We start from the raw sequence: 17,720 nt of genomic DNA, 5'->3' as shown, positions 1-17,720 counted from the left end.
CATGTATATGCCCAATTTTTGCCAACTGAAGTATGTATCCCCTTGTCTTTATAATGGGGAATGACAAACTAACTTTAAATAAAACTACAGTCAGCAAGCAGAAAGAACATTAAAATACTTTACAGCATATTAGTTGACTGAGTGAATACAATTCAGAAAAAAAGTGACCAGGATGAAGGGTGCTCATAGGTTTACCCACTATTTTATTCTACGCTTTTCTGTATTTATTTACAAAAAAAGTATATACGGAAGCAAGAATTGATGGAAGACAAATTGCCTGGTCTGGAAACGCAAAGACTAAAAGTGTAGTAGCGGCAAAAGCAATTACAGAACGTCAAAAATGTGTCAAGCCATCCAAAGTGACCTATGGTTATTATTATTATCCCAGCTGAGCTGTCAGTTTGGATGATCCAGATCATGGAAAAAGATAGATACAGAGCCGCAAGAGGGCAGTAGCCAAGAAATGGAATTTGTTTGAGAAAAAACTTACTTGAAAAATGGATATTTATATAATATTCTGAATGATTGCAAATCATCAATAAGTCTGTATTTAATGGTTCTGTTTGACTATACAGTATTTCTACTTTATACTAAATAGTGCATACCTTTTATTAAAGTTTATGGTTTGCAAATTATATTAGTGATAAAATTAAAGTTAAAGAGTCATAGAAAAATGTTCCTAAATAATAAGATGATTCTTTCAGCAGGTATCAGGCAATCAATTTGCAGAGCTTTATGTTTACACATAAAATGGTTTCCAGCTTACCAGCCCTATAAATGTCTTGAAGGCTTATTCTCATTAATGGACTCTGGCAGTCCCATTGACAATGAGTGAAGCTGGGGTGTTCATGCGTAGCCACCAAGCCTTTCTTAAGGCGTATGTTAAATCACAGTTTGGGGGATTGGTCAGGGTAATGGAGGAGATAATGTGAAATGTTGGAAAAAAAACTTTCAAGCCTCCCTGGGTAGCATGGCACATCATGCTATTCTACAACCCCTGGCAAAAATTATGGAATCACCGGCCTTGGAGGATGTTTATTCAGTTGTTTAATTTTGTAGAAAAAAGCAGATCACAGACATGGCACAAAACTAAAGTCAATTCAAATGGCAACTTTCTGGCTTTAAGAAACACTAAAAGAAATCAACAACAAAAAATATGGTAGTCAGTAATGGTTAATTTTTTAAACCAAGCATAAGGGAAAATTATGGAATCACTCAATTCTGAGGGAAAAAATTATGGAATCACCGTGTAAATTTTAATTTCCAAAGCTAACACCTGCATCAAATTAGATCTGCTCGTTAGTCTGCATCTAAAAAGGAGTGAGCACACCTTGGAGAGCTGTTGCACCAAGTGGACTGACATGAATCATGGCTCCAACACGAGAGATGTCAATTGAAACAGAGGAGAGGATTATCAAATTCTTTAAAGAGGGTAAATCATCACGCAATGTTGCAAAAGATATATAACCAAAACAAAGCTCCACATGGTCCCGACGAAGCCATAGGCGAAACGCGCGTCGAGGCTCCCGGTGTCCCACACGTGTCTGCTACTCCTACGCTCTGCTACGCTATGACCGAAGGTATCTAATACACGGGTATATTTACCCATTTGCTCCTCCTTATACTTCATAATGTATGACTTAGCGATCACGTCATTTGTTAATGAGATCTTTACAACAGTTATGCTTGACATGTTAAAGGGGAGCACTTAACTCCATTGTGAGTAGCTGCTGCGATGTCGTTAGGCAGGTGAGACAGTTTCCCCTCTTTATGTTCATACTCCTTGCATAGGGAGATATATGTCCTTTTATATACTCTTGCACACCTTCATGTTTACAATTAACTATTTGAGCTCATATTTTTTGTGAATATTCCATGCATTAATTGGTTGTGCTTGAACACATCGTTATGTATGTGGGACATATACCTTCTCCTTGTCTCGGTGTTTTATGACAATTTATATCCATTATTTTCACGGTCCCGTGTTCTGTTTGCTCTCATGTTGTCACCATTTATGTACAATGTTTAATAATAAATACTTTTTCTATGTTAATCATTAATTATGTGTGGAGCCTCTATTATATCAAGGAGTAAGGTTATTATACATTTAAATTTGTAGTTATGAATTGGTGAAGGATATTTATCTATGAGATTTCATTGATAACTTATGACAGATATATATATATATATCCTTTTCCCTTACTACAGTAGAATTTTGTTTATCCTTGATTTTCTTTGACCTTAATGGTCTCTTCCCCCCTTTTTTTCGGTTCTAATGTTGCAAAAGAAGTTGGTTGTTCACAGTCAGCTGTGTCTAAAATCTGTACCATATACAAACAACATGGGAAGGTTGTTAAAGGCAAACATACTGGTAGACCAAGGAAGACATCAAAGTGTCAAGACTGGAAACTTAAAGCAATATGTCTCCAAAACAGGAATGCACAATAAAACAAATGAGGAACGAATGGGAGGAAACAGCAGTCAATGTCTGTGACTGAACTGTAAGAAACCGCCTAAAGGAAATGGGATTTACATACAGAAAAGCTAAATGAAAGCCATCATTAACACCTAAACAGATAAAAACAAGGTTACAATGGGCTAAGGAAAAGCAATCATGGACCGTGGATGACTGGATGAAAGTCATATTCAGTGATGAATCGCAAATCTGCATTGGGCAAGGTGATGATGCTGGAACTTTTTTTTGGTGACATTCCAATGAGATTTATAAAGATGATTGCCTGAAGAGAACACGCAAATTTCCACAGTCATTGATGATATGGGGCTGCATGTCAGGTAATGGCACTGGGGAGATGGCTGTCATTACACCTTCAATAAATGCACAAGTTTATGTTGATATTTTGGACACTTTTCTTATCCCATCGATTGAAAGGATGTTTGGGGATGATGAAATCATTTTTTAAGATGATAATGCATCATGCCATAGAGCAAAAACTGTGAAAACATTCCTTGAAAAAGGACAAATAAGGTCAATGTCACGGCCTGCAAATAGTCCGGATCTCAATATAATTGAAAATCTTTGGTGGAAGTTGAAGAAAATGGTCCATGACAAGGCTCCAACCTGCAAAGCTGATCTGGCAACAGCAATCAGAGAAAGTTGGAGCCAGATTGATGAAGTGTACTGTTTGACACTCATTAAGTCCATGCCTCAGAGACGGCAAGCTGTTATAAAAGCCAGAGGTGGTGCAACAAAATACTAGTGATATGTTGGAGTGTTTTTTTGTTGGTTTGTTTTTCATGATTCCATAATTTTTTCCCTCAGAATTGAGTGATTCCATAATTTTTCCCCTATGCTTGGTTTAAAAAAGTAACCATTACTGACTACCACATTTTTTGTTCTTGATTTCTTTTAGTGTTTCTTAAAACCAGAAAGTTGCCATTTGAATTGACTTTAGTTTGTGATGTCTGTGATCTACTTTTTTCTACAAAATTAAACAACTGAATGAACATCCTCCAAGGCCGGTGATTCCATAATTTTTGCCAGGGGTTGTATACTGATTGCAGAAACATGACTAATAAGAATTAACATGATTGGAAACAAAGGATAAAATGAAAAAAACAACACTTTTTTAACATATCTCGTCCAATAACTAATATTGGGAAGTAGGTAAGGATTGGAGTTAGCACACAAACCCATTTCTGTGGAGGTAAATCATAAAACTACTTGAAAAGTGTAACTGATTTTGTGATATAATCTATAATTCTACACCTTAAAGGGAACCTGTCATGTAAAATAACGCTATTAACCTGCAGATATGTGTTAATCTGCAGATTAGTAGCGTTTTGAAACTGTGCTGCATTGGCATTGAGAATCGGTGAGTTTGGTCTCAAACAAATTACATTTCTTGGCTATTGCTCTCTTCTGGCTCTGTATCTATCTTTTTCAATGATCTGGGTCATCCAAACTGACAGCTCGGCTGTGTTCAGTTTCCAGTCAAACGGGTGTCACCGGCATAGTTTAATTCACTGCTCTGTGTATAGAGAGTGCTGTCTGTAACCGTGCTTCCGGCACCGACTAAGCTGGCTAAGCATTAAATCTCAGCATTGGGGACGGTTGTCAGACAGTGCCAGGGCCCCGGTTACAGCCTCCGCTCTCTATACGCAGAGCAGTGACTGAAACCGTGCTGGCGCCACCCCTATGACTGTAAGCCAATCACAGCTGGAGGGAATAAAGTTAATTTCCTTCTCATAGTGGGGTTTCTCAGTGCCGGTGCCAGATGGCATATGAATGGTATTAACCTGAAGATTAACTTTATATGTGCACATTAACAGCATTATTTTACATGACAGGTTCCCTTTAAACTTGAATATAATCACATGTATGTCATGAGATGATTCTGACTGTGTGTGTAAAGCAAACCTACTAAGCTATTTCAAGAGTAATTATTATTTTAATTATTTATGTGTAATTATTCCCTTCTAATCATGCTGACAATTTGTGAAAATTTGGCTCTGAGTCCAGAGACCCTCTGCCATTTGCTCAAAAGACTGCTCACAAGTGTTGATTTCTGAAAGGAATAGCGCCTCCTTCATTAGATCGCAGGCAGAGCGAAGTGTATGAGTCCACTCTTAGCACCATTCCGTGCACACAATCACATGAGCATATTGGACGTGGACCCCCACCAATCTGCAGCAAATTTATTGGGCTAGTAAAATTTAAAAAAATATGCAAAAAGATAGGTACCCTTCATCAAAATGTGATAACCTACTTGATGAACTGCCCACTACTTCACCCCATTTTCATTAAAATAATGCCTGCCATCTCCAATGATTGGGGGAGATAGACAAATCATTAATAGTCTTCAAGTTAGTCTCCACACTTTAGGATTATATTGGACCCTAGTTGACATACCCAATTACCAGCTGGCTAATTTAGTATATTGTGAAGGAAAGACAATTTACTTATTGGAATGTCTTCGTTCTAACAATTCACAGTAGGCAAATCAACAATTTCAGCCAATTATTTGTGACGGTAAAGCTGACAGTGAAATAATTCATGTATAAAAAATATAGGTAAACTTGGGAGTCCAATTACAATGTCAGTGAGTTCTCGGCAAACTGATAGATATGTCAAGGATTTTTAAGTAAACATCTTATTGTCCTTAATGATGTCTTAGCTTCTGTAGATAGATCAGAGGTGTTGATGCACATCATTTTAACGAAAACGCATTGTTTCTGTCCTCAGAGGTGAAGAATTCTGGCTACCCCCAACAGAGAAACAAATTGCTTTGCAGTGAACCAAAGAGATTACAGTGGTAATTGAAATGAATAAGAGCTTTTGAAATGGGTTTAACCCCATGGAATTTAATAACCAATACACACTTCATCGGCACCATTTCTGACCAGCCATTCAGCTATTTCCTGACTAGCTCTGTCTATTGCTGAGAATGCACAAATTTGCATTTGAAGGATTAACCTCTCATTTCCTATAGTCACACAATCTAAGTTTTTATGTGTACCTACACGTTCGTACACGTTCATGTTTGATGGCTTTTGGCCCTCTCAGAGTCTCCTGTCTGCCAGTAAGCGGCCCAATAGGTATTCAGTACCTGTTTTTCTACACTGAATGTTTAAGGCTGCAAAAATAATTTGGTCACTGCCTGTGATAAGGATTTTTAGCAACAACTTGTGCATTTTAACCAAATATTTTTAAAAATGCAAGCACCCTGGGACCATCATGGTGAAGACAGCAGGACCTAGTGATGTTACATGTAATCTTCATTGTGTGTCATGCTGACAAGACAAGTAATAGTCATGGTAGGGACAAGAAAATTCCAACTTAGTATTTATCAAAGTAAGAGTAAAATAATTCACAAAAACTTTTGTATGGGGATGACAAGTGATAGAGGCCCTTCAAAAGGTCTACCACAATTCCTAAGAAATTACAAGCCTATATGGTGGAGATTGATACTTGATGAGGCATAGTTAAAGCATTTTCTTGACTTTAAAATCAATTGGAACATTTTGTATGGTTGATTTAGATTTAAAGTGAGCTTTTCATACATTTTCATTAATGTTTAACGAGAAGGAACTTTACATCAACAAGACAATCTTAAAGAGGACCTATCACAAGGTACAAAATAGACACTTTTTGCTCTATTCCACTGGGTATTCAGTATTTTTGTGGGGTTTTCATTTAGAAAAAGTTGCCTTGTGGTTCCAGAGATATAGTTTTTTTTATTTAGTACATATTGTCATGGTCTTAACCAAGGGGGCATTGCTCACAGGGTAATAATACAAAGTAGCCAGTAGACATGCCCCCACAAAATCCAATGAGTACAGCCCCTTTGCTAAAAAAACATGAAGAGTAGCAATAAATAAAAAGGTCCATATCTCTGGAATTGTATGGTGGATAAAGTAAAAGAAAAAAAACAAAAAAAAAGAATGTTTAGGGGAGCAGCGGGAATAATACATGAGCATATTTTTCGGACCATAAGACGCACTTTTTCCCCAAAAAATTTTGGAGGAAAGTGGGGGGTGCTTCTTATGGTCGCAATATACTAACCTCCAAGGCTGGTGCGGGTGCCACGGGGCTCTGTAGTGCGATGGTGGCAGCGGGCTGTGCTCCGGTGCAGGGGTAGCGGCTCTCTGTGCTCCGGTGCAGGGGCGGCGGCTCCGCCGGCATTTCCTCCAAGCCCGGAGACCGCCGCACATCCCTTGCTGGCCACCACCATGTTGCGGTGGCCTCCGGGAACATGGACGCCAGGAAGATGGCCGCCGGTCTGGGGACGGCGCATGCGCTGGTTCAGATCTTGTCCCGAGATCTCGGGACCGGCGGCCATCTTCCCGGCGTCCATGTTCCCGGAGGCCACTGCAACATGGTGGCGGCCAGCAAGAGATGTGTAGGGGCCTCCGGGCTTGATGGAAATGCCGGCGGAGCCGCCGCCCCTGCACCAGAGCACAGAGAGCCGCCACCCTCACCCCACAGAGTCCACCTGCCCCAGCCCAGCTGCTCCAGCCCCAGCACAGCAGCCCCAGCACAGCACAGCTGCCCCAGCCCCAGCACAGCTGCCCCAGCCCGAGCACAGCTGCCACAGCCCAGCTGCCCCAGCCCCAGCACAGCTGCCACAGCCCAGCTACCCCAGCACAGCCCACCTGCCCCAGCACAGCCCAGCTGCCCCAGTACAGCCCAGCTGCTCCAGCACAACCAACCTGCCCCAGCACAGAGCTGCCACTGCACGAGCCTGGACCACTGAATGACTCCTGTGACCACTCCTCCACCTGTGCTGGATCCCTTCCCAGGTAAGCTGAATTCGGACTACAAGACGGACCCCCATTTGACACATTATTTTTTTTTCCCTATTTTCCTTCTGAAAATTGGTGTGCGTCTTATGGTCTTATAGTCCGAAAAATACGATACTCAAGTTTGACTTGGTGACAGCTTCTACTAAAAGACCTCAATCAGACACAGGAAAAGTATAGAAAAATAATAAAATTTGAGAGTCCTCAGTGGTTGATACCTTTTAACGGCTAACTGTAAACATGTTAACAAATTGCAAGCTTTCGAAACAACTCACGTCTCTTCATCAGGCATAGACTAATACAAAATCTGAATCGTCACATATTTATACACAATGGGACATAGGATAGTGTATTGAATAGTGAATTGACTAATTACTGCACTATTCTTTGTCCTATTGTATATAAATATGTGATTCTTCAGATTCTGAGTTACACTATGCCTCATGAAGAGACCTGAGTGGTATCGAAAGCTGCTATTTGTTATAATTTTTTCCCTCAACCATTAAAAATGTATCAAACACTGTGGACTCTCAAATTTTAAGATGTCAATTGTCAACTTATACAAGTATATCTTGAAAGAGAAGTTTCTAATACCATTATTTATTTTACTTGCTTATTTAGCACCTTTATTTTTTAGAGCGCTTTACAGAAAAATAGTCACTGTCTCCATTGGGTCTCACAATCTAAATCCCCTATCAGTATGTCTTTAGTGTGTGGGAAGAAACCAGAGCACCCAGTGGAAATGCTCACAAATCCAGGACTCCAGCACTGGAAAGCAATTGCACACAGAACTAAAAATAATAAGCCAATGGATGCAAAATATTTGACAATTACCTTTTATATTAAAGTATATAATAAGCTTATTATTTAAAGGGAATCTGTCAGCAGGTGTTTGCTATGCAATCTGAATACAGTATGCTGTAGGGGTTAAAATGCAGATTTCAGTAATGCCTCTCTTATCAAGCTCCATCCTGTTGTTTACTTTCAATAATTGTTTAAGTACCAGGAGTTTATCATTGCTAGGACATAGCAGGCATGAGCCCAAGTCTGCTCCGCCCCTTTCTGTGATAAGCAGCTCACTGCCTATAGACAGAGCCTAGTGTGGGCAGCGTTAGGTTTCTCAGCTCTGCTCCATGTTAAAACTAAAAAATCTGTTTGTGTTAGAACGGCTACACCCAGTAAACAAAGTGACATGTTGCTGGAATCAGAGTTTTATTACACAATACTGCTCTCAGATGAGGTAGCAAAAACCTGCTGACAGATTCCCTTTCACTTTAGTAGTTGGCTGAGTCAAACTAGGATTTGAAACATAACATTTTGTCAGCTGCCTTTCATCACTTGCCACCTAGAGTAAGTTCACATTCCACCTACAATCAATGTATATACAGTAATAATATTGTATCCCTAGGTTAAAATTGACTATATACATGCCAAAGTAGTAACCTTCTGGCCCTTTTGGCATACATCTAATCAGAATACATTGGCATACCTTTTTTATTTTTACCTTTAAGCGGCTACACTTGTGAAGATATGAGGCTGAGTGTTGTAATAATCACTTAGGCAGGTTAATGATGCAACTACTTTTTATTCCTTATTTCCATGGTTTTACAATAACTCCAGGTAGATACAAGATCCCCTCCCCAGGACCAGTAGTTCCACTGGCCCCGTACCAGGCGATTCTCACTGTCTCCCAACTTTTGGTGGGCCCACAGATTTTGAATCTCCCAACAGTATAGTCTGTAGTTACAGTCCACGCTCCTTCAAATGACAGGTAATACAAACAAAGCCCATGTGTCCAGCAGCAACAGTTCCAGTTAAGAAACTTCCTGAAATCCAGATGACAGATCCCTCAACAGTAACACGTGTGTTCAGCCCAGTTGGCAACTTACCATGTGGCATCTTTTTCTGCTAAAGAAAAATTTTTAGGACTAAACGAAAAATTTTTTGGGAAAATTTTGATTTTCTTATTTTCACAACTCTACGTTATAAACTTCTGTGAAGCACTTGAGAGTTCAAGGTGCTCAGCGACACATCTAAACATGTTCTATGAGGGGTTTAGTTTCCAAAACAGTGTCACTTTTGCTTATTTTCACTATTTAGGCACATCAGGAGCTCTCCAAATGAGACATTGTATCCACTAATAACTCCAGCAAATTTTGCCTTCAAAAAGGACACTCCTTTCCTTCCAAGCCTAGCTGTGCACCCAAACAGTAGTATTGCTCCACATATTGGGTATCAATATACTCAGGAGAAATTACACAAATTGTATGGCACAGTGTCTCCTGTTTCTTTTAAGAAAATGCAAAATTTGGGCTAAAAAAAATTCTTTTTTGTGAAAAGAATTTTTATTTTCATAGATAAATGTTATAAACGTCTGTCAAGCACCTGGTGTGCTCACCATACATTTAAATAAGTTTCCTGAGAGATCATGTTTTCAAAATGGTGAAACTTGTGGGGGTTTCCAATATGTCATGAAAAACAGTCTCAGAATCAGTGGGATTCATTGAAGCATCCCAGAGTAATTACCACATGAATTGACACTGGTCAGAATTGTAAAATTGGCTTGGTCATGGAGGTGCAATCAGCCTTGGGGGTAAAAGGGTTAAAAAAACTCATTAGATTAGCTCTGCCCCCCCCAAAAACAGATACAACTAGTTTATACTGTGATTTTATCCATATGGACCATTGGTGTACTAACATAATGAATATAATTGGGCAGTGTACCATCCATGCATAGACACAATATGGAAAAAAGTTCGTATGAATGAGACCTAATTGAAGAAGCAATTTCCCAACATGACTGCAGTTATTTTCATGTCATGGTGATGTCCCCTTCTTTACATTTAGTTTGAGCGGCCATAGGAGAGGAAAGGGTGGCACCACTATCAAAGGAAACAAAAAGTATTGAATTCTATACTAATACCCTATTTTACCAGTCAGTAACGCTTTTAACACAAAGTAATTAATATTAAAAATACAATATTTTGTCTTTTTTAGCATGAAATAACTTAGAAATGGGGAAAAAAGCAAATACAGTTTGAAACTGCCCTAACTAAAGTCACTAATGACCTACTAACAGCCAAGAGCAAGCGACACTACTCCGTCCTCCTTCTCCTGGACCTGTCTTCTGCCTTCAACACCATGGACCATTCCCTGCTGCTACAGATTCTCTCATCTCTTGGCATCACAGACTTGGCCCTATCCTGGATCTCATCATACCCAACAGACTGAACATTTAGTGACTCCCTCTCACACACCACCTCCACACCTTGCCCCCTGTCTGTCGGTGTTCCTCAAGGCTCAGTCCTAGGACCTCTACTCTACTCCATCTATACCTTCGGCCTGGGACAGCTCGTAGAATCCCACAGTTTGCAGTATCACCTCTACGCCGATGACACGCAGATCTACCTATCTGGACCTGACCTCACCTCCCTACTGACCAAAATCCCACAATGTCTGTCTGCTATCTCAGCCTTCTTTTCTGCTCGCTTTCTCAAACTGAACATGGACAAAACAGAATTCATCATCTTTCCCCCATCTCACTCTACCCCTCCACCAGACCTATCCATCAATGTTAATCGCTTTCCCCAGTCCAGCACACTCGGTGCCTTGTGGTGATCCTCGACTCTGCCCTCTCTTTCAAACCACATATCCAAGCCCTTGCCTCCTTCTGCCGCCTCAAACTCAAAAATACTTCCCAGATCCGCGCATTTCTCAACCATGAAATCACAAAAACACTAGTGCACGCCCTTATCATCTCCTGCCTCGACTACAGCAACCTCCTACTCTCTGGCCTCCCCTCTAGCACTCTGCACCACTCCATTCCATCCTAAACTCTGCTGCCCGACTAATCCACCTGTCTCCCTGCTATTCCCCAGCCTCCCCCCTATGCCAGGCCCTTCACTGGCTTCCTATTGCCCAGAGGCTCCAGTTCAAAACCCTAAACATGACATACAAAGCCGTCCACAACCTGTCTCCTCCATACATCTGTGACATGGTCTCCCAGTACCTACCTGCACGCAACCTTCAATCCTGTCAAGATCTCCTTCTCTACTCCCCCCTTATCTGTTCTTCCCACAACCGCATACAAGACTTCTCCCACGCTTCCCCCATACTCTCGAACTCTCTACCCCAACACTTCAGACTCTCACCAACAACGGAAACCTTCAAGAAGAACTTGAAGACCAACCTGTTCCGAAAAGACTACAGCCTGCAATAATCCTCAGTCTACTGAGCTCTACCCTCTCCTAGTGTATCCTCACCCATCCCTGTAGACTGTGAGCTTTCGCAGGCAGGGACCTCTCTCCTTCTGTACTTGTGTGTCCCTTGTCTTACACATGTTTATTGTACTTGTCTATATTTCCCCTTTTCACATGTAAAGCGCCATAGAATAAATGGCGCTATATAAATGTATAATAATAATAATATAGTTCATTAACATATATCATATCCTGTAGCTCTCATTTCTTGTGACCTGTTACATATAATTTGTGGTTTTAAATAAAGTGTTTCTAAAGCTGATATGAAACTGTATGGCATGATGACTTACAATGCATGCATGAGCTTTAAAACTAATTCATTTGTTCAGATGCACAACTTTATATTTATTTTTACCTACTATACAAAAGTCAATGTGCTCATACATTTATACATTTTCTGATTGCATTTGAAGATATGCAATCTTCATCAATGACCTTGTACTTTACAAACACAGTATTAGAACGTTGAAGACATGCATGGAAAGGCACAGATCAGAGGCAAATGCTTTACAAGACAAGTACAAGCTGGAGTAATGACCTAATAAAAGAGAATATTCCATATTATAATACTGATCTGCAGGAGAGATCCCAGCGTTAATATACCGGGAGGAGGACGAGGCTGAAGGAGGAGTATGGCGCCGGAGATTGTGATATGTGTAGACGCTGACTGCTTACCACCGTGCCATGAGGACATTCTGCAATGTCAGGTGAGGCTGGAAAAGGAGCATGATGCCTGTGTCAGCACCTGCACATAGTACAATCTCGGGTTCCATTTTATTGAAAACAAATTTGCACACAGTGTCTTCAATAAAATGGCACCTGATAGCGAGGTAGGCACATGTGCTGAATCCAGCACCATTTTATTTAAATATTTAATGCAGATGATGCGCTGCAAGGAAGTGGGCGAAAAGTTAGTAGGATTGTATTTTTTGTTATGATTGTATGCATGGAACAGCAGCAGCATAGGCAGGATGGGGGAGCATATAATAGGGTGGGGGACCAGAATGGGGGAGCATGTACCATGATGGGGGAGCACATAATAGGATGAGGAGCATATACCAGAATAGGGGAGAATATAATAGGATGGGTGATCAGGATGGGGGAGCATATAATAGGATGGGTGATGAGGATGAGGAAACATATACCAGGATGGGGGAGCAGGATGCGGTAGTATATATCAAGATGGGGGACCAGGATGGTGTAGCATATACAAGGATGGGGGAGTATATAATAGGATGAAGACCAGAATGGAGAATTATATACCAGGATCACATACCAGGTTTGAAGACCAGGACAGGGGAGAATATACCAAGATGGGGGCATCTACCAGGATGGGAGAGCATAAACGAGGATGGGGATGGATAATATAATAGGATGGGGGAGCATATACCAGGATGGGAGAAAAGGATGGAGGAGCATATGCCAGGGTAGGGGAACATATACCACAATGGGGGAGCATATAATAGAATGAGGGAGCATACAGTAGAATGGGAGACCAGGATGGGGGATCAGGATGGGAGAGAATATAATAGGATGGGGGATCAGGATGGGGGAGAATATAATAGGATGGGGGACCAGGAAGGAAGAGCATATACCATGCTGGGGGAGCATATACCTGGCTGGGGAGCGTATACCAGGCTGAGGGGCATATACCAGCCTGTGGGAGCATATACCAAGCTATAGGAGCATATACCAGGCTGGGAGAGCAAATACCAGGCTGGGGGGCAAATACCAGGACTAGCTATTGAACTTACATTGTTCTACACCTGAGTGGCAAGCATTTTTATTGGTACATTTTTGTGCTACGTTAAAGGGAACCTGTCACCAAAAATAATGCTGTTAACCTGAAGATATGCGGTTAATCTTCAGATTAATAGCGTTATTATGCTGTCTGGTGCCTGCATGCAGAGGGTAGAAAATTAACTTTAATCTCCGCAGTAGCATTCAGCTTCAGCCATGGGATGGGGGTTGCGCTGATTTAGTCATTGCTATGAGAATACAGAGCAGCCACTGTAACCAACACTGACTGACAGCTGGCCTCAATGTGGAGCCAGTGTCCGTCAGTGCCAGGGGCGCAGTTGCAGCAGCCACTCTGCATACTCAGAGTGGTGACCGAACTAGCACCACCTCTCCTCCATGATTGAAAACGAATTCTGGCGGGGAGAATAAAGTTCATATTCTTTCTGCTGCATTTGGCTACATGCAGGCGCCGAGCAGCATAATAGTGTTGTTAACCTGCAGATTAACTGCATATCTGCAGGTTAATAGCGTTATATCCGATGACAGGTTCCCTTTAATTTTGAAGTACAATACTTCAATAATAGCCCCCCCCAGTCGGCCCGTGGGCATACCGCCGCTAAATGGTTCCATTGTTTTGAAGACGCCGGATAGCGTGGTATGCGCACGCACTGACTCCTGCACCATTTTATAGTAATGTACTACAACATCAACATAGCAGCGTGCATGCACTGCCAATCACTGTTATCCCCATGGCCTGTGCATGTGCACTGCTTTGTTTATGTTGTAGTACATTCCTTCAATAAAATGGCGCTGGAGTCAGCGCGTGTGCATACCATGATCTCCGGTACCATTTTATTGAAGACACTATATATGCAAATTCTCAGACACAATGTCTTAAAAAAAAATTACGCCGGAAATGTACCAATAAAAATGATCGCCATCCAGGCATGGAGTCTTGCACCAGACTTGTTCATCCAAAGTACATAATAGCGGCCATTGTTACCACATCATGTGATCCACTGTGACCCACAGGGGAGAGAAGATTTCAGCTACTTTTATAATTACAAGGAAAGTTAGGTTATTAGATTTCTGTTTTGTTTTTTTACATTTTTCCTTTTAACTTCTACAAAGTCACAAGTTACATCAGGAGCTGGGAATATTAAATGAATAGACAAAAGGAACAAGTATGATCTAAGGAAATTCAAGTTTTTAAACAGTTTTTTTGTTCCACTTCTAATTTTGACATTAAGAAAAATGCATTATTTTTTATTTTCTATCAAGGTGACATTACGCCAAGTGTCTAATCTTCATAATTAGCACAAATATAAAGGACTGGCTGGATTCTAAGTTCAATAAGTTAATGGCATACATTGTATAGCTTTATGTTGTCCACTTAGATGGCAAAGCGAAGCATCATATATATAAAATGGTCTCCGTAATCATCAGGTTTAACTATCAATCATCCCTCTCTGAAGTCTACAATGATGTTTTATAATGTGATGCAAAGGTTAAGGAGTGGATTGGGAGGCATGTGTCATAGATCGTCATTTTAAATATATTCTTCATTTCACACAGCACTTACCTTGGTATGAACACAAAACGATAATTTCAGAAATGTTTCCCAATTCTTTCTTATGATGATAAATGCTCAGTGGTGTACAATTATTCTAGGGGGCAAAGCAATTGGGTGCGGGAAAGAAATAAAGAAATTTATAACCATAAGTGAACAATTTCGATGATAATACTGAGGCAAAGGCTTCAGTATTACTAATGGAAATTTCTCAGTATTGTCTTTTTAGACAATGAAGGCTGTGTAGATATCGTCCATCCCATGATAATTTATAACAGTTTGCAATGAATGGTCATTTCTAAAAAAAAATCAGCATTTTAAACTGTGTTTATTCCTCCCTTATTATAGGTTATGTCCTCAAAAATTCTTGTGCTTATTTCTACTCTGATACTAAGAATCTAGAGAAACAGTTCCAGTAGGAACTGTAGAGTCTCACATAGGAAACACCGGGAGGCGCTAGTGAGTCCTGCGGTAAAGCTGAACTGCATGCCATAGAAACCGCAATTCACCAGAGGAGCTATATGAATTAGCACATGGACTTTTATTAACCATGTATAGATGTATAAAAACATGCCATAAAAATCCATAATTAATACTCTTCCTGCCCGAAGTCACATCACCTATTAACAATTACCATGAAAGAAGACAATATCATGATGTGTGCCGTGACCTTAAGTACATGAAAAGATTTCTCTAGGAGACTTGGCCCCTATATAAATTATCCCAGACATACACAGTTTAACTTAATATTTGCTAAAAAATCTACCTTTATCTAATATGCAAATTAGGACGGTTTGGTGCACCACTGGCATGGCATATGACTTGGTGCACTGTTATGCCCTCCTATTTCCATAATAAAGCCAGTACCTTATCTTGGTTAACAGTACTGTGTTAGTAAAAGCGAACATTGTCTAAAAATCACTTTGTGTGTCTGGGATTGCACCCTGACACTGGAGGAGCCCAGCGGTGACCTCCTAGTGTCAGTGCAGGAGTGTACATAGTGTGGCCGCTTCAAGTCGCCACAATGCCCTCTCCTCCTCACTGAAGTCTCTAACTCACTACACCTCTGGGTGAATTGATCAGCAGCCACAGACAGGCAGGAGCCACACATCAGAGCGTGTGTGTACTGACACTCGTACACTGACCTGCCTCTGGGCTCCTACAGTGTCTGTGCGCTAGCTGAGACACACGAACTGACTTTGTATGTTCGCTATATAACAATATATAGCTGAGCATCAGAGGAGGTCCAAGATTGCAAGCCATCAGCAGGCACCCAACTGTGATAATATCCCTTCTGTGCCAATATCCCATCCGTGCCTCATGATCATGTCACAAGGATGCCGATGAGAGCTGGTACGCACAACCACAAGTGCACATTCCATCAAAATGCTGCTGTTAGACATTACCAGCATTATGGTTAACAGCCATAGCCAGAGCTTAAAAACATATGCCTGCAATTTAATATTGTCATGCAACGCTCGTGTTGTTTTGCATGAAATCTGTGCTTAGGTAGCTGGCAACAGTTGGCAGTGGCCACGACACTTTGAAAGGAGCTGCCGCCAGAGCTTAAATCAGATGATCACTGGGGGTGCTGGGTATTGGACCCCCACTGTTCACTTATTGATGACTTATTCTGTAGACAGGTTACCAAATCAACATGCCCATATAACCCTTTTACTGCTGAGCAGCAGTTGCAGTCCAGAGGAATACAGAAGGAAGGAGCAGACTATGACCAGATACTATGAAATAGACCTAAAGTTATCTATTTTGAAAGAGAAGGATTGCTGGCTAATACTGTATGTCCTATATCTCTATATCTTTGAATAATAAATCACTAGTATATATTTGTTATTCCCTGTTTGTAAAAGAAATCTGTAGTAAATTAATTTTGTGTAAGTCCTGCCTAATTCCTTTTATGATTCATTTTACCTTCATTGAAAAAAAGTTGAATTGCTATTATTTATAAGGGGCAAGCAAACACCACAAAGGAAATTTACATGAAACTTTCCAGGCAATTTGGAATATTGTGTGATTACTTTGCTATTTACTGTCTTACAGTTTTGTCTCTGGTTTCCCCTCCTTCCACTGTCGATAACGAATTCAATTTTCTTTTAAACGTTACAGAAATTGGAAAAGATTTTGCTCTCCTTAAGCACAGCTGGAGACTGTGGACCCAAGGGACAATACTGAACAAGAAAATCAATTAAGATGCTAAAACTAGAATAGAAAAATAGAGAAAATACAAAACTAGGGGAACTGTAAAACTACGGCAAACATGTCAAACACACCTTTGTCTCAGTTACCTGCTGCAGATTAATATTTTGTACAGAGCGGTAAAGGCTGCAGGTCTACAACAATGTGGTGAAAACATAGCTTAGGAATACAAGGATTCATAATATTCATGTAAATTTTAAGGGAACATTTTCTCCTTGTGGAGAGTGCCAAGTCAGTGTAAAAATGCTTACAGGCCTTACAATGCTCCTATGGGAATTTAAACATTCAAATAGCCTCATCAGAAATAAAGAGCACAGGACTTTTGAGATTGCTGCATCCAAAAGGTAGCATTAGAAGTCCAGTCCTCTTTCTCTCTGAAGAGGCTATTTACATGTTTAAATTCCTAAAAGAACATTGCATGGCCTGCAAATCTCTTTATTCCGAGTTATGGCATTCTCCACAAGGAGAAATACCATTAGATGCCCTGTCAGAGGCTTTTCATCCAGCCAAATCAGGTCTCCTGCTTTTCACTAACGAAGTCTAAAATATCAAGCAACACATCTGGAGTGTCTGGTTTGGCGTCTTATGCCGAGTCATGTAACAAGGCTCATTAAGGAGTTGATATTGACTTTCATGATTGTTTCATCCAATAGGTGGCACTAGATGTCCAATTTTCT

The 17,720-nt window shown here is 40.6% G+C and overlaps 1 protein-coding gene and 1 long non-coding RNA gene across 3 annotated transcripts in view; one reads left to right on the top strand and one right to left on the bottom strand.

Annotated features, from left to right (window-relative positions):
• Positions 1-11,774, top strand: part of LOC141088721 (uncharacterized) — a 400,341-nt gene extending 388,567 nt beyond the window's left edge. The window contains exon 3 of the long non-coding RNA XR_012232034.1: positions 10,258-11,774. This is a non-coding gene — a long non-coding RNA (uncharacterized lncRNA). The remainder of the gene's footprint in view (positions 1-10,257) is intronic.
• Positions 1-17,720, bottom strand: part of CDH23 (cadherin related 23) — a 1,761,581-nt gene that overhangs the window by 765,333 nt on the left and 978,528 nt on the right. The window lies entirely within an intron of this gene.

This window comes from Dendrobates tinctorius, unplaced genomic scaffold (genome assembly GCF_039654945.1).
Source record: "Dendrobates tinctorius isolate UK_male_01 unplaced genomic scaffold, ASM3965494v1 ptg000040l, whole genome shotgun sequence".
Classification (NCBI taxonomy): domain Eukaryota; kingdom Metazoa; phylum Chordata; class Amphibia; order Anura; family Dendrobatidae; genus Dendrobates; species Dendrobates tinctorius.
Note: the sequence above shows the minus strand (reverse complement) of the source record. Positions and strands in the feature narration are given on the sequence as shown.